We start from the raw sequence: 25,306 nt of genomic DNA on the forward strand, positions 1-25,306 counted from the left end.
GGCATCCCGGAGCTCCCAGACAACACTCACAGGGCTCAGCAGACAGAGTCACCTCTGCCTGAGGGATAGGGGGTATTCAGGGAGGGCTTCCTGGAGGAGGCAGAATTTGAACAAAGTCCTGAGGTCAAGAGATCCAGAGGCATGTGGATGCCCAGAAGGGTGAGTTCGCCAGAGGGCCCCGCCCTGAAGAAGGGGGCATGACTTGGTGCCAAAGGAACTGCTTGCTGCTGCTCCTTCATTAAGGACAGCTAATTAGATCAAGCCTGTTGCCATGGTGACACACGGGCTGGTGGGGGTGGGGAAATGAAAGGAAGCTGAGAGAAGGAAGAGGAGAACACAGCTGCTGGATCAGGGTGTCCAGGAACACCCTTATATCACAGGGGTCGGAGCGCCTCAGGGTGAGGTCAGCTGGGGTGGGGGCTGGGGCACCCTGTGTGCTGGGGGCTCCCCTGTGCAGGTCCGGTTCTGTGGCTGCTCCTCTGAGCTCCCGTGTTAGGTGCTGCTTTCTCTTTTCCTTTGGGGTGTCTGCAGTTGTTTGCAGTGGGTCTGGCTCAGAATAGTTTTTGTTAAGTGTACGAAGTGGTTGGCAAAGGCCGGCCCAGCACTCCTCTCCATACCCCACACCCGCCACACACCCACCACCCTCCCCCCGCCAAGCAGCTCCCCCACCTTAGTCAGGGGAAGGTGAGGGATAGGGAGGGGCAAAGGGGATCCGTTCCTCAAGGTCCCCACCCCACCCCAGGAGAGGCAGCCTGGGCCCCCCAGCTGGTGGGATCACTCTTCGGCCAGCCCTGGAGAAGAACTAACCCGCCCCACCTCTAGCCAGTCTGCTGATCACGTCCCCTTCACTGAGGGAAGCCGAATGCTCTGGACACACTCCCACTCTGAGCCCCACCAAGACCTCCTGCATCTGGGCACTGCCCACTGGGGGCCACCTGGCTCTGCAGCTGGTGCTGGGCCAACTGGGGGACCAGTGATGAGAAAGGACATATGGATGGATAATGAGTAACGGCTGAATAAATGGAAGGCTGAAAGGATGGAATGATGATAGAGGAATAAATAATAAATGGACAGATGAACAGAGCAGTGAATCAACAAATGAATATGTGAACGGATGCACAGATACATGGCTCAGTGGATGAGCAGTTTATGGAGTTTTTATTCAGCTGTTGATTAGTTCAAATCATATTTACTGAGGACCTACCAGGTCCTAAGCACTATGCTGGGTTTAAAGGCAAGAAAAGAGAACCGTGTCCTGCTGGGCACGACAGTCTGTGGAGGAACTGAAAAGAAATGATAGCGCAATGCAGGCTGTGAAGGAGAAAGGCAGGGTCTGGGGCAGCGGGTCTCCTCAGGCTCCTGCGGGGTGGGAAGGGTCCCCAGCCTTTCACATCTGTACAGCTGTATATAAATATTTGCCAGGAGAGGGTCTGGGCCCGAGAGCTGCCCTAACTGGAACCCGGGGAACTCCGTAATCTCAGCATCCTCACCATCACTAACGCGGTTTGAACACTTTTCAGGTGCCTGGCAGCCCAGCATTGCTTTCCAAGCCCTGGCTCCTTTAATCCCCACAGCCACGCTGCATCAAGGGCTCTGTTACTGTTACTCTCCCCTTTTGCAAACGAGGTAACTGAGGCTGAGAGAGGTCACCTAACCAGTAAGGGGTGGAGCCCAGTGGCTGTGTCCAGGGCCCATGTTCTTAACGCCACCACCTCCGCTGGGAGGAGGGCCCTCTGCCACCCCCCACAGCCCCCCGCACACTGGTTGCCTGAGTTGCCTTTCTCCAGCCTCATCTGCACCGAGACAGTGACATGAACAGGTTCTCCTGACCCAAGACAGTTTTGGTGGAAAACAAAATGCCACCCACAGGCAACGCTGGGATCACGGAGAATCCTCTTTCCTGGGAACTGAGCCCTGGCTAATGGCCCAGACGGACTGACGTGCCTAACCCCACCGACGTCCCTGGGCATGGAGTTAGCACTGGCTGTTCCCAACCTAATGGGCTGTCCATTTCACTGATGGCTGCTGCCCTCCTCCGGTCCTCAGGTTCATCAATGAGATGAAAGTTCCAAAAGAGGGACTTCTTGATATGGAGATTAAGAGGGCAGACTCTGGAGCCAGACAGCTCGGGTTCAAGTCCTGGCTCTGCCACCTATCGGTGATGGGACCTTGAGCAAGACATTTCCCCTCCTGGGGCCTCAGTCTCCTTCTGTTCCCGTCTGAGACCCCTTCCCTCTTCTTCCCATCATTCGTCTCCTCCCCCTGCCTTCCCACGTCATGGCCTGTTCCCTGCAGACCCTCCCTTCTGGAAGGAGGAGCCTCTCAAGGCTCTACAGAGTTCCCAGGCCTCACAAGCAGCTGCAAGAGCAGCGTCCAAGCCACAGGGCTCCCTCAGGACTGGCTGCTCCGGGGGGAATTCTGGGCAATGTGCTTTGGGAATGGGGAGGGCAGATCAAGAGCCTAAGGGGCCTCAGGACCTTCCTGCCACAGGGCCACTGCCTGTGTGCACCTGGAGGTGGGACTATGAGTGACACGATGTGCATCCCATCTGTGTGGGCTCATCCCTGCGTCTGTGCATGCCCCTGTCAGTGGTGTTCTGTGGCCGTGTGATGGCACAGCCCATCTGTGGGTGATGCTCCATGTGGTTTTGTGGAATAGGTGGAAAGCGAAGGGGCCCCTTCAATAATAATCAAAAATCGCTATAGCTGTGGTTTACTGAGCACTCACTATGTATCAGGCATGAGCTAACTACTTGGCATCACTGTCTCATTTTATCCTCATCCTCACACCAGGCAGGTGTGGCAGGCTGCAGTTTTCAAAGACAATATTTTCCATGCCACATGCTCTTCTTTCAGTGAGGTACTGACATTCTTCCCATGGAGTGATGAGGTTTATGTCCCCTCGCCTTAAAACTGGATGGAAACTTGCCTGAGAGTACAGCAGAGGGGATTCTAGGTGACATCCAAAGCTAGGCCTTACAAATGCCATGTGCTTCCACCTTGCTCTCCTGGGTCACTCGTTCTTGAAACCCGGCCGCCGCGTTGTGAGGAAGCCCAGGCCACGTGTGGAGGCATGTGTAGGGTGTTCCAGCTGACAGCCCAGATGAGGGCCCGCCCAAATGCCAGCACAAACCGCCAGATCCGTGAGTGAGGATGCCTTCAAGGCCATTCCAGCCCAGCCACCGTCTGACTGCAGCTGCATGAAAGACTCTGAGTGAGAACTTCCTAGCCGAGGAAACCGAGGCCCAGAGAGGTGAAGAACCCATGGTCACGGAGCCAGTGAGCGGCAGAGCTGGGCTAAGATCCTTATCCAGGGTCCTTAATGTCCTGACGGGGAAGTGAGGCAAGGGACGATTTCTGCACAGATTTCATCTTTTGGCCCAGAGGGGTCCGACTGGGACCCCAACCTCAGCAGCAATAGAAAATCTCACCATCCCTTCCAGAAACTCCCTGATGGTCAAAAGGAGGATCGAGGTGGCAGCTCTCACTCCCTATGCCAGGCTCAGGCCCAACTTCCAGCCGATGAACGGTGCTGGCCACCTCTCGGCTCAGGAGAGACACCCTGACCCACTGTACTCTGGGCACCCCCAGCCTCCGGGAATGGGGTGCACTCCCCAGGTTTCACTGCCAGCTCACGTTTAGTGAGGTGCTGTTTCTCTTGTCTTATCTCATCTAATCCTCACACCAGTTCTCTCAGTTATGTCTCACTATCATCGCCATTTGACAGATGAGGAAACAAAGGCTCCAAGAAGTGAAGCAACTTGCCTGAGGGTATGAAGTCTGAGGTGGCAAATCGGAGTGGACCCCAAGTAATCAGCATCTCAGAGAGGCCTGAGTGACTTCACCAGGGTTACATGGCACACAAATGAGGAGTCCAGCCAAGCCCAGAGCACCCTGAATTAGGCGGTGGCAGGCTGTATTCTCTCCCCCGGATGACTAGAAATAGAGAGATGGAAATAGGAGGAAGGTCTCTGTGTCTGCTCTACCCCCACCTCCCCTACTCGGTAAGGTCCATAAAGGCAGAGACCAAGTCTCTTCACGTTCACAGCTGTGTCCCTGACACACAGCAGGTGCACAATACATATCTGTGGATTGACTGACTTGCTCTGTGGCTTTAATCAAGTTGCTCCCCACTCTGGGATTCAGTTTCCCCCTCTGTAAACAAATGAGAGTGCAGGTGGACTCTAAGTTCCCCACCAGCTCCCTGAGGGAGGTGGGTAAGTGAGGTCACGCCCAGAGATGGGGGATGGACTGCCTGAACTTTCTCTGCCGGGACTCATGCCCGGATCCAGCCTTCTGGCTTTAGTGAGGAAGTTGGGGCTCCAGGAGCTGCACTTCCTCCAGAAGCCCACAGGTGGCAGCAAATGCCCGCATGGCAGGAGCTGTGGTACATGTGGTTTGAATTTAACTCGTCTTTTTTCATATGGGTTTTTTCCCTTTCTTCTTCTGTGCCCCTGCCCTTCCCCCGCTCCCTGTGCCTTAATTTCAAGAAGATACAGCTGGACCTTCCAGCCTGGGAAGGAAGAGTTTCTTAACATCATGGATTATGGCCGGAAGCAGGAGGTGGGGGGAGGGGGTAGGTGGACAGACAGACCCCCAACAGATGTGAAAAAGCTAGTAAGCTCTGAATTTACTCATCTTCAGGGCCCAAGCGGGTCAGTCCTAATGGGACCATCATCCCCATTTTATAGGCAGAGAAACAGAGAAACCCAGAAGATCTGGGCTCCACATCTGAGTCTGAGGGGGCAGGTTGCCTCATTGGGGGGCAGGCAGGGGGACCACACAACCACACAATGACAGAGGGATACCACTGGGAATCTGATGAAGCTTTAGAGTGGGATTTGCTAAATCTGGCAACCCTAGGTCCCAGGAAACGCACCCAAGCACCCCTGTGCACCCTTCTGCCCACAACAGTGGTCTGGCCCGTGGTTCCAGCTCTGGCTCAGAACCTGTGGATGAGGTCAGCTCCCAGACCCCTCCCCTCCTAACTCTGAAAATTTTTTATTCAAAATGTCCAAAACTGGCTCAGCATAGAACACTGCACAGGGAATTGGGCCCCTATGGTTTGGGCCCGGCACCACCACCTTCTAGCTGTTACAGACATCCTTTCCCTTCAGCCTCAGTGTCCTCACTTGAAAAATGAGGGTGAACGCCTCCTGCACAGTAGGTGCTCTGCAAAGGGGGCTCCCTTCCCTCGCCTCCACCCAGTTCTCCAGCAGGCTGGGAGGCAGGGTGAGGGATCGTGGGAACGGAAATTATCCAGTGACTGTTTCCAGCCCCTCCTATTCCCTCCCTCCCTTGGACCCAGGCACAAATGGGGGGGAGGAGGGAGGGCTCCATTTGTGTGTGTTGTCGGGGTGGGATGGGGTGTCCTGCCTCTAGAGCGGAAGATGACTCACTGGGCTGTGGGCCAGGCACCCTGGGAAAGGCCAGGCCAGCCTCAGGCCAGAGCCCCCAGGCTGAGAGGCAAGGAGGAGGGGGCAGGGCGGGCCTGAGCAGAAGATATAATCCAGGGGGCTCTCATAGCCTCGCGGCCAGAAGCCATCTTCTCCACTTACCACAGGGCCAGAAATTCTACTCAGCCACCAAAGGCTCTGGGAAGCTTGAGGTGTTACCAGCTCCTACCAACCTGCTAAGCTGACCTCTGTTCTGGTCTGGATGCTGCTGGACAAGGCAGAGGTGCTCCCCTCGGAGCTCACAAACGTCAGCATCCATGCCTAGAATGGAGCCCGGCCGGCCGTAGCAGGTGTTTAGTACCTACTTGTGAATTGGTGGATGCATGAGAGCACGTATCAGTGTAATGAAGAGGCACAGCACGTTTAGAATGTCCATGTTCAATCCTCTCGTGAAGGAGGGAGCCAGAGGAGGGACCACTCCTTCCATTTTATATACCGGCACTGAGGCCCAGAGAGGAAAGTATCTCGTGACCCCAGGGCAGTGGGCAGTCAGCTGAGGCTAGAACCTGGCCCCTGGAGCTCTTCTACTCTAGCTTGTCCAAAGGGGCCCAACCAGCTGGGGGGCACTGTGAATTATACCCCACTGCCCCTACCCTACCCCAGGATCCAGGGGGCACTCCCAGGAGGGAAGCAAGTTCCATCCATCAGTCAGTCACTCTGGCCCTGGAGTGAGCTCTGGTGATCCTGGCCCAACCCAGAGCCCAGAGGACTCCCTCCCATCACACTACACAAACCTAGGGTGGTCAAGATGCCCAGGGACAGTGAGCATGCCCTGCTCAATGACTCCCGCACCCCAGCCTCCAGGGGGCTGTCACTGGGCCTGGGCCATCCTGGCAGAAGGGGTCACTTGCTGCACTGTGTCAGCAACTAGTGACCAGCCCTAATGCCTAGGCGGCCACAGTCACCTGTGTGTGTACGTGAGGGGGTGTGTGTGTGTGTGCCCCACACATGTGATGCACAAGATTCACAGCTAGAGGCCAGCCTGAGCAGGTCTAGGCTCCACTCTCCTCAGGCCCAAGGACCAGGGCCACCACTTCCAGGAAGCTGTCCTGATAGCCCAGATCTGCTGGCTCCCCACCTTCTCTGAGCACCTGGGGCTTCTGGAGTTGCAGCCTGGAAACCTGAGTCTCTCTAGGCTTGCTGTGGTGACACTGACAATAAGGGGTACCACCCAGCACTTCCCAGTTTACAGAACGCTTGCAGGGCCTAATCTCATCAGATCCTCACAGCAACTCAGTGGGGAAATCAAGGCACAGAGAGGAGCCATAACCTGCTCAGGTTCTCAAGACTAAGAGGTGCTGGGGCTGGGGCTCAAATCCACCCTTTGCCACTGACCTGCTGTGGGGCTTGGGGTCAATCGCTGTGCCTGAGGACAGGAAGAGAGTAATGAGACAAGAGGAGTTAATCTCTCTTGAGGGGCTCCTCTGTGCTGCTCACAGGTATTTATTTTAACCTCGACAACCCTCCTGAGTGTGCCCTATGACCCTGCTTTACACTGGAGGACTCATGGGCACAGGGGAGCTAGGGCCTGGCTCCCGGCCTCACAGTGGACAGGATTCATGCCCCAGAGGGCTGAGGAGTCAGGATTTCCATGTTCATCCCACAGTGCAGGAGAGAGGGTGCCGTCCCGCCCCAGGGAGAAACCCGGAGAGCAGCCGAGGCCGCCTTCTTCACAGTGGGAACTGACCACAGGGCCAAGTGAATCATGCTCTTACGGAGTTCTTTCAAATGCCAAGGAGAAATGTTGGGTGTAATATTAAATGAAAGAAGCAAGAAGGATACACACCATCTCAACATCATGAAATACATATACACGCCAGGAGACAAGCTGGAAGCAAATGCACCACACACCAGAATGTGAACAGTGGGAGGGGCCCTGGGGAAAAGGAGGGCAAAGCCAGATACCACCCTGCACTGATGGCTGCCTCGCCCTCTGGGAAGCCCATATTTGTACCTCAGTTTCTTCATCTATGTAATAGAGAATATAAAGGGTTTATTGAGCACAGTGTGGAACAAAGAGCTCTCAATAAATATTGGCTGTTATGAATAACCAGACAACCTTAGAAGGCAGGTCATCTCAGAGATGGACTGGACCAGCCCCCTTCCAGGGCAGGCATCCCCTGGGAGCCCTTGCTTGCATACCCCCAGAGCTGAGGAGCTCACCCCTCCAATGGTTCATGATAGCTCCTTCAACTATGGGGCGGCTCTGCTTGGCAGAAAGCCAAGGCTGGGCTGGGCCCCTCAGTCCCTGGGCAGCATTAGCATTGGATGGTGGTGACCTTAGGAAGGATCTTCCATCTCCCATTCTACATCCTCTGGTCTTAGACCCTTCTATGGGTGGCTCTCCAGGTGCCAGTTGGGAGAGGCTCTCTGGGTGGGTCTCCTGTTCCCAACCCAGGTGACTACCTCTGACCCTCCCACTGTCTCTGGGATAACAGAGTAGCATTTGCTGGTAGCTCCTTTGGAAAACAAATAAGAAACCAGCTGGGTCTGACCTCCTCCCTACCCCACCCCCAACCCCTCCAGTCCCCTAGGGCGGAGAGGTCTCCGCCTCCTCCCTGGACAACGGCCTGGTGGAGAACTCAGGCCTGGTGGAGAACTTCCCAGAGGAGGGGCCCTGTGAGCTGGCTGTTGCCATGGCAATGGCAGCTCTGGAATTTGACCAGTGGGGCCCAGGAGTGGGGATGGGAGTTGGTACAGACCATGCTGGGGGCAGGGAGGCGGGTCCAGAGGCCCAGGAAAGCCAAGAAAAGCAAAGGAAGGGCAGGGTACCCTCATGGCCTCAGTTTCCCCATCTGTAAAGGGGGAAGAAACGTGGACCTCAAGATCTCTCTTTCCAGCCCTAATCCAAACTGTGAGGGCTGGAGGTGGGGGGAAGCAACCAGAGCAAGACCAGTTGCCCCCTTTGATGGATAGGACCCCAGAGGGCAGGGATTCGCCCCAGGTCGCACAGCAAGTCCAGGGCAGTACCAGGACTATACCCTGGGGGTGTGGCCTGTCTGTTCTGGCTTCCCCGTTTCTCTCCTGGAGTGGACAGATGCCTGATTCCTGGTGCAGGGAAGAGGACCTCCAAGAACAGATATGGCTGCGCTGGGCCCACAGTCCTGAGACAACAGATGATGTGCCTGCCCCCGGCAACCCCTGGCATTCCCGGATCCTGGATCCACAGGGCCTGCCCCCACCACCGTCTGCAGTGCCAGGCTGCAGCGGGTATTTTTAAACAGGTGCCCGCCCCTCTCCGTCTTCCCGCCCCCCCACTCCAGAAACACAGCGAATTCTGCTGCTAGCCGCACCCCCCCCCACCCCCGCTTTGGCCAAGCCCGAGTAGGCAGTAAATCCTTAGCCATCCTTTGTGCCCTGACCTTCAGGACAGCCCCCTCTTTCTGGCTGCCTCCTCCCTCACAGTCAGCCCTGAGACTGGGGTCATCTCCAGGGCCCCTTCAGCTATGATACTCTAGGCCCAGAGAGGAGACAGGACTTGTCCAAAATCGCACAGCACATATGAGGATTTGGGAATGCCATGCCACCATCCTGTGCCCATCTCCAGCTGTCCATCAAGTTATACTGATGCCCCCCGAAGCCCGCCTCACTCCTCTGCCATTGACCCTCAACAGCCACAGCCTTGCTCCCCCACTTCCTCACTTCCTCACACCCACCCCAGAGAGATACTCCAGCTCTGACCAAGTCACTCCTTGGCTTAAAATGCCAGCCATCTGGGAAAAAAATAGAGGGGAAGCCATAACTCACACTACACACCAGGATAAATTCCAAATGGATCAAAGATTTAAGTACAAAAGAAAACAAGAAAGCATAAAATACCAGGGGAAAATTGCTTTATAATCTTGGAGTGGGAACGGCCTTTCTAACCATGACTCCAAATCCAGAAGCCATAAAATAAAAGCTTGATAAATTAGCCCACATAAAAATAAAACCTTCTGCATGGCAAAAATACACCATAAACAAAGTCAAGAGTCAAGTGACGAATCAGGAAAAAATATCTGCAACTCATAACCCAGACAAAGGACGAACCTCCCTCATATTTTGAAGGTTCCTAGAAATTGATAAAACAAAAGGCCAACAATCCAACAGAAAAATAGGCAAAGAATATGAACAGTTCACAGAAAAGAGAATCCAAACGTCTGGGGACATGTGGAAAGACGTTCAGCCTTACTCATTGTAAGGTAAATGCGAATTAAAATACACTTGAGATACCATTTCAGCTATCAGTTTGGGAAAATATCTGAAGGTCTGACTTGGTGGGTGAGGCTGTGGGGAAGCAGGCCTCTGACTCCTGTGGACAGCATCAAAATTAGAATCACATACACCCTTTGTTCTCTGCAGCACTATTTGTAAGAGCAAAAGACTGAAAATAACCTAAATATCCTTTAATAAGTGGTTAAATACAGTTTGGTAATCGGTGCAACGGGACAGCTCGCAGCACAAGAAAGAATATGGACGCTCTCAACGCGCTGATGAGGCAAGGGCTGCGCCACGTAAGTGGAGGGCACCGGACAGTGGGCCGCCGTCGGGGGAGGAAGTGGGGACAGAGTGTGTTTGCTGGTATTTGCATACAGAACTAGCACTAGGCAGCCGGTGGGAAGACTTTCTACCCTTTTTGATTTTTCTTAACCCCATGAATATATATTATCTATTCAAAATATTAACTATATAGATGGAATTTTTTAAGACTTCACCTCACAGTTGGCCCCTGAGCCTGCGGCAGGCTCACGTCTCAGCTCAGAGCAGCCTTTGCAGCCCCGCTCTTCCTTCCCAGCCGCTTCCTCAGGACCCGTCCCTTCTGCACACTCCCTCCTGGGTGGGGACCCCCGAGGCTGCCCCATCCTCTGGGCATCTGTCCTACCCTGATCACCCCTGGTGTCCCTATCTGTGTGTGTCTGGGTACTGCCCTGTGTTCCTTGTCTACATACAGGACCAGGTGCCAGGGGGGCTCCCAGGGAATGAAGACCCAATGAAAGAATGGGGGGCTGCTCGAGGACCCTGAGCTTGGAGCCTTTGCTTTCTCCATCAACTTCCTAACTGGTCTCCTCGAGGATGCTCTCCTTGCCCACCCTGCAGTCAGAGAGGCCTGGCACTCCAGCCTTTCTGCAGGGAATTGTCAGATTCCTCCTTCACAGGCCACCCCACATCCCCTCCTTAGGTTGGGCGACCTCAGGGCTGACCTTTGGCTCAGCCAGAACTTGGACATGAGTTCCCCCCTGGAGGAAGGCCCCAGGGTAGAACTCACTGGGTGACTTGCAATCCTGCCCTTCTCTGGCCACAGATAATGTCTGTAAATATGGTCAGCCACGGGAACCTCACAGCAGGGTGGGGATTTCTGCCAGTGAGAATCCAGCAGAGCCCCAGGCCCACAGAATCCCGTCCCCCTCTGCACGGACCCTTGGCTCCTTTCCTACAGCAGCTGCCTGGGGGGAAATTCTGAGCTTCCCTCGGGGAACTCAGCTTATCCCTCTGCTCCCAAAGATGATGCTCTAGGCTGTTCTCCATGACCCATCCAACTCTCTCCATCTCTGGGACCCTCTCCTCAGCCAGTCCAGGCCACCAGCCTCCCTCCCCTTCCAATTTGCTTTATAATTTCCCACGGATCCCCAGAGGTCACTGGTCCAGCCCAGCCACCACAGGCATTATCACATTTAATCCTCACAAAAACCCTATAATAGGTGCCATCATTATCATCCCCATTTGACAGGTGCATAAACTGAGCCACGGAGGGATGAAGTACTTGCTCATGGTCACACAGCTAAGAGGAAGAGCAGGATTTGAACCTAAGCCATCTGGCTCCAGTCTGTTCTAACCATTACACCAACTCAGGTGGATGTAGGATCAAATGTGAGCACTCAGGCTGACCCCCGACACCCTGGGTGACCTGGTCCTTGCTGACCCACCAGAGTCAAGTTTCCCTCCGTATCACACTCTCACTGCATCATCCTCTACCCACAGCAGTCCTTCCAGCCCATCATTCTTACACCCAGGCCTCGGCACGTGCTGGTCTCTCCGCCGGGTGCACCCTCCCGTCTTTATGCTTGGCAATTTCCTACTCATCCTATGTTTTCAGTGGCCAAAGAAGTGGGAAGCTAGGCTGTGTGGCGGGCCAGGTAGGCTGGTGGGGGAGGTGGGCAAAGCCTGGGTCCTGGGCGTTGGCCCCGCCAGGCTCCGAGCTCAGGCCTTCTCCTGCCAACCCTTGTTCACACTGCCTTTCACTCACTCTAAACTCAGGGCAAGTCTTCCTGATTCTAACCTAAATTACGTCACCCAGGAGGAGCCAGGGGATTCCTGGGCCTCTAGAGAACATGCTTTCACCTGACCTGGTCAGTGACCGAGGTGGGCCAGACCGTGTGCCTGCTCCGGGAGCATGGCTGGCTGCCAGCTCCTACCTTCCTCAGAGGGCCTGCATCTTCCCAGGCATAGCCGGCGGCAGTCAGGGTCTTCCCACTGCTCCGACGGGTCATCCTCCTGATCAAGTGGGGCCCAGCCCAGCTCTAGAGGCCCCGGGTCGGGGGCATCACCTGCTCGTGGGAGCCCCAAGGGCAGACGGGGTGCTCCATCAGCCTGGCTCCTTCTAGAAGCCTGGTCCCCAGCAGGCTTTGTCCCTGCCCAGGAAGCCTGGCTGGGCTGAACTTCTGGGGAGAAGCTGAGGGGAGAGGCTTGGTCTGCTATAAACCTCTCTGCCGGGGCTCCTCTGCTCCAAACGGGGATTCTCGGCCTGAGTCCGGGGGCTCCGTGGAAGTACGTGGGGGAGACGCGGTCACGGGGCAGACATGCCCCCACCTTCACTTAAGTCAACAAGGTTCCAGGTTGGCCTGTTTTATAGCTCTGTGTCAAGATTCCTCTAGAGGAAATGGTTCCACTATTTTTAAAAGCTTGAAAATTACTGCCCCAGGATCAAATCCAGACTTTGAGGCCTGACCTTCCAGACTCCCCAGGACCCACCCAACTTCTCCAGAACCAGGGAGCTTTCATGGTACTTCAGAGACATTGGGGCTTTTCCATCACAGCCTCACTTTCTCGCTTCTCTCTGCCTGAAGGGCCTGGCCCCCTTTCTGCCTGCCAAGGCCCTGCTGGTCCTTCAAGGCCCTAGTTAACCTCTCTCGCCCTCATCCTCCTTGGCCTTCCGATCCTCTCTTCTCAGATGGGGGTCCCTGGGGCAGGAACCCCTGCACATATAGGCACCAGTGGATGGCAGAGGAATTGAATTTAAAGGTTACTCTGGGCTCTCCAAACCCATTACCCAGGCAGATTCCAGAGTTAATTACCCAGGGCTAATTAGAAGAGCTAAGAGAAGCTATGCAGTCAACTCAGTTACTCCACCAGTGACAACCAGCACCCGGTCCTCAGGCAGATCGCCGGGCTTTCCCTGGGAAGTGAGGTCCTGCTCCAGGCAGAGTGGGCTGAGACTCTCCCCATTCACCTGGTTCCAGCATCCAGTGCCCAGCCCAGCCCCATGTTGGGTCCTGGGGGGTTCAGTGCGGGGATGAACTGCTCTGTCCACCTCTCCCCAGGTGGATAATGCATACATACATTACATGTTAAGTTGACATCTGGCTGCCCCTATCTACTCCAACTTCACGGTCATCAAAGCTTGCTCCAGAGAAGCTATGAGGGCTTCTCAGACTAGGTCCTCACTTGCAATATCTGCACAGATGTCTTTGTGGGAATAGAAGTCTGCTGCAGATTGGAAAGGAGTGTGTGTGTGTGTGTGTGTGCACGCGCGTGCGTGCGTGTACACATGCCTATGTGTTGTGCACCTCGGGCTCTGCCCATGTTGGGATGGGTGGGGGTCTACAGTCAGCTTACCCCACGGCAGGGGAATGGCTGGTTTCGGTGTATATCCCTCTCCAGCCTGTGGGCTCTGCCAGGGCTCCTCTGCGTCTCTAGCCTGAGCTCAGGGCCCAACGCTGGCTGTTCTTTCCCAGCACCGGTGGCCCAGGCCTGGCCTGACGGAAGGTGGCCTGATGACTGAGGAGAGGGGGCCACCGTGCTGCCCGAGGCCCAGGAGTTAAACTCGTGGGACAGGGCTCAAGGCTAGGGGCCCGGAGGGAGACAGGGCAGGAGGCCGTGGGTGGGGGAGGCAGCCTGGGCTGGCTGCGGGTCCGGGCCTCTCTGGGCTCTTTGTCCAAATATGGAAGGTTTTTTTGTCTCCATTTGAGTCACGCCGGCCATGGCCCAAGAGATCTGCTTTCCAGATACTGCAGGCAGGACGCGCCAGCACCGCCTGGCCTGCCCCCCAGCCCTCCTTCCCCTGCCTATGGCTCATCTCAGCACCCTTCCACCCTCCTGGGCCAGAGCTTCCTCCACCAGCAGGGAGCCCAGCACTGACCTCAGCTGCTCTCCAGCACCACGAGAAAGGACCCTGGGCCCCCGACTCATTCCCTCTGCCAGCCCATCACCTTCTCTCACTCCCCAGGGCCACTCAAATTCAACTGAGCCATTCAAATGGTATTTCCTGCGCACCTACTGTGTGCTAGTTCCTGGGTCTAGGACTGCGGACTGTGAACCCAGTGGGCTCCCTGTGTCCAAAGCAAAATCCACTCCCTCCCACATGCCCACCTTGCTGACCACACCACCCCTACCCAGGCAGTCCTGAAAGCCAGGGACCTGAGTAACGTTCCCGGATTCTGGAACCAGACTCTCTGGGTTTGAGCTCCAACCCCACCATTTAGTTAGCTTTCCTAACCTGGGCAACCGCTTCACCACACTGTGCCCCAGGTCCTCATCTGTGAACCAGAGATAAGAGGACCTCCCCTTATGATTAAATGGATTAAATGAGTGAATTACATGGAAAGTGCTCAGACCAGGGCCTGGCACACGGGAAGAGCTTTATAAGCTCCGCTACCACTACTTGTGACTTTCTACCCCCGACCCGCGCCGTATGCAGTCAGGTACTGTGGACTAGACCTCCTGAGACTTTCCCTCAGCTTCCTCCCTGACCTCTGCATCAGACAAGACTCACTCCTGCAGCCTTGGAGTGAGGCCGGCCTGGGTCCAAACACCACCTCTCTCCTTCGGGGTTTGTATTCTGAGCTCGGCATGTCTCCCTCCCTGAGCCTCAGGGTCCAGATCCACCCCCGCCCCCAACTGGTACTGGCTTAGGACAGTACCCTTAGCCCACATGGCAGCTCCCAGTGCCTTGGTGCTCAGGCCTGTGGTCTCCAGGGCAGAGCCGACACAGGGCTGGGCATGGGCGGTAAGAAGAGCTCAGGGCTGCCTGGGAACCCCCTCAAGGGCAGGGCCCAGCTGTCCTTCTCCTGCCTTCCCCACCCCCTCCACAGTATTTATTTGATAAGTGTGTTTTGATGCCCCACCGTGTGCCAGGAACAGGAGGGCCTGGCATGAGTGGGGCCACCGGACCAGAACCAAGCATTGGGTCACAGGGTGAACTGGAGGCCCCACCCACATCTCCACACTCCAGAGCCTTTGAGGTCCATCCCCCACGCCCAAGCAGAGAAGGGCTGCAATAGCTGTGAACCCTGGGGGGCGGGGGTTCCTGACACCTGGGCTGGGATGCCGAGGGCACACCGCCCTATACACAGCCCTCTTCCAAAGTCCTGGTCCCGGCCAGGCACCTCTGTCTGGCTCTGTCAGAGGCAGGGAGACATAGAGGGTGAGAGGAAACAGACAGAAGGAGTGAGACCAAGGGAGGACGGCAGGGCGAAGGACAGAGGAGGGAGGAGAGGAGAAAGCCAGCAGCCCCCAGTGAGGGAAAGGCCTGGTGGGAGTGAGCAGAATGAAGATGTGGAGGAGGGAGAAGGCCATGGATCCAGGTGAAGAGGTAGGGCAGGCAGGGTGAGTGGCTGGCCTGGCCCTTCTCCTCCTCCTCCTCCAGCCCTGGGGCCAGGACTATTTTTAGCCGCTGCTGAATTTAGCTGTTCCCTCGGAAATTCCTCACCCGCCCCAGGCAACGCCCCCACTGGCCTTGGGGATAAGCCTGGAAGCTCTGGTCCAGCAGGAGGGGAGAGGAGAGCTTGGGCACGGGCACTGCAAGGAGCTGGAAGGGTACTTAGGCATCTGAGGAGGAAACTGAGACTCAGATCAGGCCCCAAATCTGAGTAACTCCTCTCCCTATAGCCCCTGCCCACCTCTCCTCCAGGAAGGCCTCCAGGGCTGCAGGGCCACAGAACAGCACTTGTCTCGGGGTCTATGGTACAAATATCAGAAGGATACTCCTCTGACTAAAGGACTCACTGTGAGCACTGTTAGCAGGGCTTCCTGCCTGTCCACCTAGCATCATTCCACCCACGGCTCCTGCGAGCCTGTGCAGTCCAGAGCTCTCCTGGGCTCTGCCACATCTGGGACTCTCACTTCACAGATGAGGAGACTGAGGCCGAGTGACTTGTCTGGGGTCATGGCCAGCAAGGCAGCACAAGCCTGCTCCTTCTCTCCCCTACATGCTCCCTACCCAGGCCGCTCCCAAAAGGGTGGATTGGGGGTGTAGCCTGGAGCTCTCCTGTTCTCTGGCAACCCCGTTGAGAACAGGGTACTTCCGCTGGAGCAGGAGGGACTGAAGTTAGACAAGAAGCATACGGGGCACAGAGGCAGGGACCCGAGCTGGCTCAGAGCCCCCTCACCCTTCCAGAAATGCAGAGGAAAGTTCTGCCCTGAGGCAGGGGGATGACTCAGATGACCCTGCATCCTGTCCCACTGCCTAATTCTCTAACTCAAGGAAGGGACGTGGGCCCCACTCCCCCAACCTCAGTTTCTAATAGGGCCCCTGAGCCTAAATGTAAATCCTCAGATTTCATCTCCAAATTATCTCACTAGTGAGTCCTTTTCTCTCCATCTCCACATCACCTGCTCCCCTCAGCTCAGGCTTCTCACCTCCCTGCTCCCTCTGGTCCAATCATTACCCCACAAGCAGAGGATGCTTTCTAATGTGCCCCTCTGCCATTGCTCCTCCTCAGCTCCTAATCTTCCGTGGCTCCCCACTGCCCACAGGACAAAGCCCAGGCTGTTTAACTCGGCACTCAAGGCCTTCAACCTGGCTCCTGCAAACAGAGCCTCTCCTTGTGTAGTCTGGTCAGAGACCTCCCTGCCCTCTTGGCCTCAGATACATAGCGAGGCTTCTCTTTCCTGCCTGTCTCAGCCCAATTCCCTAAAATGCCAAGTGACTCATGCCACCTCCCCCTCAAGAACTCCCAGTGGCCCCTTATACCCAGCAGTCCAAGGGTGGGGATGGAGCACTGGCAAGGTGCACGGGGCAGATCGCTGGGCCTGCTCCACTGTAGCGTGGCCTTGAGCAAGACCCCTCCCTTCGCTGGGCCTGTTTTGCCCTGGAATAAGGCAGGGGTGAGGGGTGGTTAAAAGATATGGTTGGTTTCTAAGGGTCCTTCCGGGTGGAGCATCCTGGCATTGAAGGCCTCCTCCTGCCTCCTGGCCTGCCAAGAAGTTGGATGTCTCACCACCAATCAGGGAGAGATAGAGAGGGACAGTGAGGAACCAGGAGTGTCAGATCTCAGTGACAAAGGCAGCCAAAAAAGATGGAGTGAGTAGTAGTTTGGCGGGGGAGGGGGTCCCTTCCCGTCCTTCCACCCCTTCCCTTCCACATCTGCTCCTTGACCTCCAGTGCTCTGGCCTGGGAAAGGACTGGATGTTTGTCCAAGGGGGCTCGGGGGGAGGGGTCTCAACGGTCCCAGGAGGCCAGGCTGTGGGGCTGGCTGGCGGCCAGGACCCCGGGCCTCCCTCCCTCTTGCTCCATGCTGCTCCGGAGCAGGGCCTGCTCACCCCCTGGGAACCAATAAACAGGAAACAGACACCAACCTGGCACTTGCTCCCTCAGCCAGGCCCCCTCCATCACAGTCCCCCTCCATCACAGGCCCCCCACTGCCCTCCCACCAGCCCAGGACCTGCCCTGCCTCTCCCCAGCCCCAGAATCTCAGCACCAAGAAGGAATAATCTCAAATGCACAAACAAAATTGAGCTATGAGGTAGGACTCCTGGAAAAAAACTCAGAATCCTTGATCTTGAAACCACGAGATTCTACACTCTGAACTGGCAATCTCAAAAGCACATACTTTAAAGTGGTCACATTTCTGAGAGCTTCTAGACCTGCAGTCATGGGCTGAGGACTCCACAAACATTATCTCTTTGTCCCTCATAAGAACTCCTTAGTGTCCTCATTTCACAGAGCAAGAAACGGAGACTCAGAGCTGAGGTGCAATGACTTGTTAGATATCACTCAGCAAGTGAGTCAGAATCAAGTCTGAGATGTTAACCTTTATCAGTCTGACCTCAAAGCCCATCAGGCACACAGACCCTCACACTCCGTGGCTTGAGGGTCTCTGAGCCCAGCTTCACAGCCAGTTCCAATGCGTCTGCGGCTTTGAGCCAGAGAGGACTTTGGATCTGCTCTGCCTCCCAGGTTGGGGTCGATGGTAGCAAAAGGAGACGGGGAGCTGGAGAGGGGAGCAAGGACAGTGGGCACTTGGCTTCAGCCAACTGCCAGCCCCTCTCCCTCCAACCCCCTCCAAAGGCTCAGGCTGCAGGGCCACTGACCCCACCAAGGTGTGGCCAGAACCCCACCTCTCCTCCTGTTCAGAGCTTTGTCCTCTGCTTCATGGCTGGAAAGAGAGGCCAAGAATCTGAGCATCTTGGAGTCAATGTCTCTTAGAATCTTAGAATCCTAACATCTCAGCATCTCAGTCATGGGTGGGGGGGCGACTAACATTTCCTGAGCATTTGCTATGCACCAAGCCCTCTTGGCTTTCATTTACCTTAACAATAATCCTTGGTCGAGTGAGGGGGCAATGCAGAGGAGTCTGTAAAGCCTCGTCCTGGGTCCCAAAGCCAGTGTGAGGGGAGAAGGGGGCTGGAGTGTGCTCCCTACCCTCCATGTGCCATCTTCTGGGAAGCACCTTGGTCTCTCAGGGCATGAGGGGATGTGATAGGTCCTCTGGTCCCAGAGCACCAAGGTCACCAATCCCCAACATGGAGCTCCTGGCACTTGGGGATAAGGAGCTCCCCTCCATCTGCCCCTGAGGTCCACCTGGGACAGCCCGGCACAGATGGGACTCCCACCCCTCCATAGACCCCCACCTCTTTGCCCTGGCTCTAAACTCCCCTGCCAACTGCCATTCCTGGGGGCTGCTTCAACCCAATTTTTAGTCAGCAAACCCAGGACCAGCCACTCTAGAAGACAAGCCCGTCCACAAGGGGTCCATCGGCACTTCTGTCCCTCTCCCACCAGGCCAGGGCTCAGCCACCCTCTGGACCCCACCAATCTCAGGGGGCTAAGACCCTTGTGGAAAGCTCCTAGCAAGCAGGAATGGTGTCCATGCTTTCTTTGTGTGTTCCCACTGCCCATCAAGGGGCTCAACAATTGACTGCTGAATGAATGAATGACAAAGGACAAATGACCATAGAAAGAAATGAACACAGCATAAATGCAGTGGGCCTGAGTTCACAGGCTCTGCCCCATGACCAGCACCCACCAGGGGCTCTGGACCTCAGAAGCTGATAGCCCGGCCCCTCTGCCTACCTGTGGTAGGCAGAATAATGGCCCCCAAAGATGTCCACATCCCTGGAAACTGTGAATATGTTATCTTACGTGGCCAAAGGGACTTTGCAGATGTGACTAAGGATTTTGAGATGGGAGATCATCCCGGATGATGGAAGTGGGCCCGAAGCAATCACAAGAGTCCTTATAAGACGGAGGCAGAAGGTTTGGACCAGAGCGAGAAAGATTTGAAGACGCTATGCTGCTGGCTTTGAAGATGGAGGAAGGGGCCATGAACCAAGAAGTGCCAGCAGCCACAAGAAGCTGGAAAAGGCAAGAAAACAGGTTTTCCCTTGAAGCCTCTAGAAGGAATGTGGCCCTGTCAATGCCTTCATTTTAGCCCAGTGAAACCCATCCTTCTAACCTCCAGAACTGTAAGATAATATTTGTATTGTTTTAAGCCACCAAATGTGTAGTCTTTTGCTCCCACAGCAATAGGCAACAGCTACACCATCCATCTGCCAGTCTAGACCTTGGAATCAGCTCATATCCCTCCCACCGCAGGGGCCTCTCTAGACTCCCCTCACTCTCTCCCTGCCTGGGAGTCTGGGCCCCGTGACTTCCCCAAGCTCAGAGGACGTTTTAACATCCCGGCAGCAGCAGCATCACCACTTCTGGGAACAGGCCGCAGAGTGAGCCCCACAGCCTGCCACAAGTGTGGGGAGAGGCCCCACCTGTGTGTTGGGGAGCCTAGAGCAGCAGCTGGCGGGGGAAAGGGCCGAGGGGGCCAGACCTGGGTGAGTCCCGGCTCCACTCTGAGCCTCAGTCTCCTCAGCAGCCTCACGGGGCTGTGAGCCCCCACCTGCCAGCACTTCAGTCCACAAGTCGGGCTCCTACTCAGGATAGCTGCTGTCTCTCCCAAAAGGCCTGGGAGGAGGCTTTATCCTGGTGCCCAAGAGCATGGAGGAATCTGTGGCTCTGAGAAGGGAAAGGACTTATTTAAGGCCACACAGCAGGAAAATGGGTAGTCTAAGGCCAGAAGCCAGGTCTCCTGACCCCTAGTGCAGACCTCTGTGAGCTACCCCCGGTCTTTCCTGGTCAGCCCACAGCTGCTAGAGGGGCTCAGATACCCTACATGTCAGGGGCTGGGGCTCCCTCATGGCTCAGAGCCCGGCAGCCTGGCAGTCTTCCTCTGCCTCTGGCCACCCCTAGAATATCCCAGAGGCCTGGGGTGGGAAGTAGGGGAGGGGGGACACGGGGGATCAACTCCCCTGGTGGGGGCATCGGCTCCAATAGGCTCTTGCTTCCCAGGGGACCTGGGGCCCCCATTTCAGGGCCTGCCAGCAAGGCGCCAGGCTGCCTGGGCACATTTCCCAATAAGTTCGCCAGGGCTGCGAGCCTTTCTGGGAAACATGGGCTCCCCTTCCCCCGCCCTACCACCACCATCCCTGCCAACTCTGCTCAGTGGGAACTCTGTGGGGCCAATGTAAGGCCTGGGAGTCAGGACACCTGGGGCCAAATCCCATAGTTCAGCCAGAGGGCCTTGGGCAACCTCTGCCCACTCTGGGCTGCTTCTTCAATGGTATATTGGGATGCCCACCTAGCTGGAGGACCAGACATGGGGGACGGGGTGCCTTGGGGTGGCCTGAGCTCTCTGTCCCAGGAGAGATGCAAGCTGGAGCTGAGGGTGTCATGGTGGCTGCAGAGGAGGCACCAGTGGGATAAGGCACTGTCACCTGCCTCACTGGGGCCCCGTGGCAGCTCTACCCTCCTAGCCTTTGAGCCAAGCCAATGTATGTCTGCAGGGGGTGACCAGCGCAGCCTACAGCCCCAGGCCACCCTGGGAGCTTTGTCAATCTCCCTGTTCCTCTCTGCCCAGAATGTTCTTCCCCTCAGAGGGCCACCTGACATGCTCTCTCACTTCCTCCAGGCCTCTGCTCCAATCTCACCTCCTCAGAGAAGCCTTCCCAGACCTCTGGATCTAAAATAGTCATTCTCTGCTCCCTCATCCTGCTGTCTTTTGCTCCCCAGCCTCTACCTCTCCCTGACACATAATGGATCCATTTACAGACAGGTCTCCCCACTAGACTGGAAGCTCCATGAGGCCAGGCCTTTGTTTTGTTTGCTGCTCTACCCCAGGGCCTAGAAGAGTGTTTGATGCGTGTCTAGGGGCCCAGTAAGTATTCGTTAAATGAATGAATGCATTGCCCTATCAAGGGTCACCCAAGTCTCTGAAACAAACTCCTACTGCACACAGTCTGCCATGTTCTTTCCCACCTCCTGGCCTCTACTCCTGCTGTGCACTCCTCCCAGAACCCCTCCCTCTCTGGCTATTCAATTCAAACTCTTCCAGTTTTCAAGGCCAAGCTCCAGGCAGAGCCTCCTCCAGGAAGCCTCTCCTGCCAGCCCCCTGGGCCATTCCCTCCACATCCTACAACACCCTTCCAGGCTGCTTCTACATTCTGGACCTCTGAGTGTTTCTGCTCCCCAGGCAGGCTGGGGGTACCTCCACCCCAAGGCAGGGAGGCATGTGTAGCCTGAGAGATCACAGATGGGAGGGAGGGAGGGAGAGAGGGAGGCAGGAGGGGCAAGTCTCTACACTGGGGGGGGGGGGGGGGGCACGGCTGGGGACAGGATTAGCAGCCTCACAGCCTCTGAAACCCAGCTGGTCCTGGAAACGTGGGGCTGGAAAATGTCAGATTCGACTCTGGTCCATCCCCCAACTCTTCCCCACAGGGTGGCGGGGGACCTATTCCTCCGCCACACTCCCCCCAATAGCCCAAAACCCTTAGGAAGGGGGGGTATGGAATAAACAGAGGAAAAGGACAGCCCTCTGCCTGTCCTCCTCCTCCCCACCCTCCTCCTGCTGGGTGACAAGACATTTAATTATAGATATTTGGTACCGCTCAGAATTCCAAATGTCCTAATTGCCTCCCCTCCCAGAACCAGTTTCCATGGAAAAATCATAGCAAAGAGCCAAGGAGGGAAAGGAGAGAACCCCCACCCCCCTGGGTCCCTGCCAAGGGGAGACAGAGGGAAGAAAGGTGACGAAGAGCTGCAGCCAGGCGTTTCTCAGCAAGGCAGGGAGCTGGCCAGACAAGCAGGGGGTGGGGGGCCATGTCTGCTGGGGACAGGGGGTGGGGACAAGGCCAAGGTTCTGACGCTTGGGCCTGGCTCTGCCCTGCTTTACTGTGCGACCTCAGACCCAGAATTCTCCTTTCTGAGTCTCAAAGTTTTTCCCACCCTAACCCCAGGTCACATTGAATTAAACAACCACCATGAAGGTGTTCAGGCTGTTGGGTGTGTGCAGGTGAAGTCCCCCAACTGTCCCCTGACCCTGCCCTCCTACTCAGATGGCAGGCCCATCCCACTGAGAAACAGGGATCCATGGGCCCCTTCGCCTCTAGGACAGTGACATTCTCGGATCCAGTGGGAATCTAAGCCTGCAATTCTAAGAATTCCGCACTGTAAGATTCCCACAGCTTTCACATTTGAAGAATGAAACATTCAGAGTGTCTGGCATATAGTAAGCACTTAATAAATGTTTGCCACTGCTCTTCCAATAGGCTAAAATTCACCCATGATTCTGAGACACAAGTTACTTCCTGTTTCCGGGCTACAGTTGTCACATGTGTCAAATGCGTATCAGGTACCTGAGGGCAGAAGGTTGGACTAGAAGACTCTGTACTTTAAGGCCGGGGTCAGGGAAGCCCCAGAGTGAAGAGTCGCTGATCCTCCAGGCTACTGTGGGCCTAGGTGGCAATGACAAGGGGCGTGGGGGCGGCAGGGCTGGGAGGCTCTGAGAGCTCGGCCTGCTCCCCCAGCACATACGCAAGCAGGTGTTCACAGAATAAAGTGACCATGAGTTATCCCTCGTTCCCTGGGCTTTGCAGTTCTTACAGCTGTTACAAACAGCTGCCTTTCTCTCTCTTCCAGACACATCCTGATGCCTCCTGTTTCCCTTGACCACGCTGCAGGCTATCCTTCCTTGGACCCTCTAAGTCCAGGCAATCTAACGTCCCACTGTACAGATGGGAAAACTGAGACCCAGGATGACTCTGTCCGGGTCTCAGAGTGAGTCAGAGGCTGTGCCAGGCCTGGGACCCGGGCTTTCTGCTCCCAAGAATGGGGGCAACACCATCTGGAGGGCAAATAAAATACGGATTGAGGGACTCCCACAGCCCAGGGTCAGGTCAGGGGCCTGCTCTGCCCCCAGGGCTGCTCCTGTCAGCCCTTGGCTGGATTCATACTGGTTTCTGCCTCATCAGCAAAGCGTGACAGCCTCTTCTCTTCCCTTCTTATTCTGGAGCCCACAGCAAACCATCTCCACCCACAGCCCAGGGAGCATGACTGGAGCCCCAGACCTGAAACAAGGGAACATTGTCTCCTCCACGGAGGCCAGCAAGAGGGGGTGGACAGCTGCTCCCCATTTTCCTGGAGCCAGAAGGAAGGGGACAGCAGGACGGATTAGGGCTAGCAGATGGGAGAACTTCCAGCCTTTATGAGGGGGTGGGGAATTAGGAGACAGTGCACTTCTTTTGAGTGGATGCAAGTCCACCAGGACCTGAGTGCCCGGCCCTGTGCTGAGAAACCAGTAAGGGGCAGGGAGGAGGGGCCAGCGCTGGTCACTGAGAAGCAGCTAGGGCAGTGGAGCCTGTTTTTTCCCTTTCTCCTGCCCCCAGGGAGGGAGTGATCACACCACCCACTCATCACACAAGAGCCCGCCAGGCAGAGGCCATTACTCCCATTTTACAGAAGGGGAAAGTGAGGCATGGAGCAGGCATATGACTGATCCTAGACCACACACAGATCTGGAGCAAGGCTCAAAGCCTGCTCCGCTAATGACAGACTCATCAGTTCTCTCCTCTAAGGGGTCAGAGGGGACATCAGCTGGGCCTGGGAAGGTGGGAGGACTGGAGTGGGCAAAGGCTGGGAGGCCAGAGAGAGTGTCCACTGAGGACAGGGAGAAGCCTGTGTTCTGGGCAGAGATGTCCCCCCTCATAGCCCTCTGGAGGGCCTGGGGGGACCCTAAGCTTCTCCCTGAGGACAGGTGGGACAAGGGGAGAATGTGAGGGGAGGCAGACCAGGGACCAATTCTGCAAAAACTCCCACCTTGTCTCTGGGTCTCAATGACTCTTCTTAGGAGCAAGCCCCCATAGTCTCCCTGAGGCCCTTGGTTCACCCTTGCCCTTTCCCCTAATTTACCATTCAAGGCTCCCAGAGAAGATAATTATATGGGAAAGGCAGCTGGGGAGGGGGCCTGGCAGGAGCTGCCCTTGCTCTCCCCCTCCCCCACCCCCATGTTCTACAGACAACTGGCCCTGGAGTTGGGGGCACCTGAACTGCCCTACCAGGCCCTCAGAAGGAAGGACAGAGCCACAATTTCCCCTCCCCACTTCCGGCCTTCTGACTCTCTGCAGCCTCCATGAGACAGGAAAGCCAGGACCAGGGGGAACTAGAGACAAGGAGAGAGAAACAAAGAGAGATAGAGTTCAGAGGGGCCGTGAGAGTGCTGGGAACGGGGAGTGGCCAAATTCGTCCAGGGTTTAGGGTTTCCAGCCTCCTTCCACAGGCGGGGAACGCAGTGGGGATGCAGGCCATGGCTGAAATAACGCCGGGCCATCCCCACGCTAGGCCCAGAACCCAGAGCCTAGAATCTAGCTTCCGACCAGGATGCCAGGGCACCACACTGCCTGGAACCCATCTGAACCCAGAGCCAAACTCCAGTGATAGCTGAAGCCAGAAGGCAGAAGTGCAGGCTTCAGGGAGAGCAAGTCCTCAGGGCCAGGGGTCTGGCAGAGGAAGGGGGAAGCATCTCAGAGTCACCAGGAAGGGGTTGGGGTAGGGAGAAGCCAGCATCCCCACCCTGACCCACAGAGACAGCCCTCCCTATGCGGCCAGAGGCACTCCCAACCTCTCAAGGCCCCTGGCTGCTGGGCTTCAACCCCCTTCCTGACCCTGCCCTCCCTTTCAAGCCCCCATTCTAATCGTAAAAGGCTCTAGCAGACCTCAGGCCCCACGAGGGCCCCAACTCCAACCCATGGACTCCCTCCAAATCTGCACAGCACCAGCCAGATGGAGACACAGGTACCACCTTGTCTACAAGCCCCCTGATTTTACAAATGGGGAGATTGAGTCACAGAGTAGACCAGTGCCATTAATGTACTTTTTGAAGTCCTTTCTGCTACTCCATAAAGTAATGCCTGTACTTCTCCAATTCTCCCAGGCCCAGGGACAACCCTACATCTTGATCTGCACAAGAAAGCCACATGCAGAAGGGCAAACCCATGTCAGCTGTGGGCCCCTGAGTCCAAACATCCTACAAGGAGCCAACAGGGGCAGCAAAGCTTGAGAAAGTTCCATCACTCTCACACCTCCTTGTGTATTTATAACAAAGAACCAGA

General features: G+C 56.1%; 1 protein-coding gene across 1 annotated transcript in view; it reads right to left on the reverse strand.

Moving 5' to 3' along the window:
• Positions 1-25,306, reverse strand: part of ARHGEF17 (Rho guanine nucleotide exchange factor 17) — a 57,445-nt gene that overhangs the window by 28,456 nt on the left and 3,683 nt on the right. The gene's annotated exons all lie outside the window — the stretch shown is intronic.

This window comes from Equus przewalskii, chromosome 6 (assembly GCF_037783145.1).
Source record: "Equus przewalskii isolate Varuska chromosome 6, EquPr2, whole genome shotgun sequence".
Classification (NCBI taxonomy): Eukaryota; Metazoa; Chordata; class Mammalia; order Perissodactyla; family Equidae; genus Equus; species Equus przewalskii.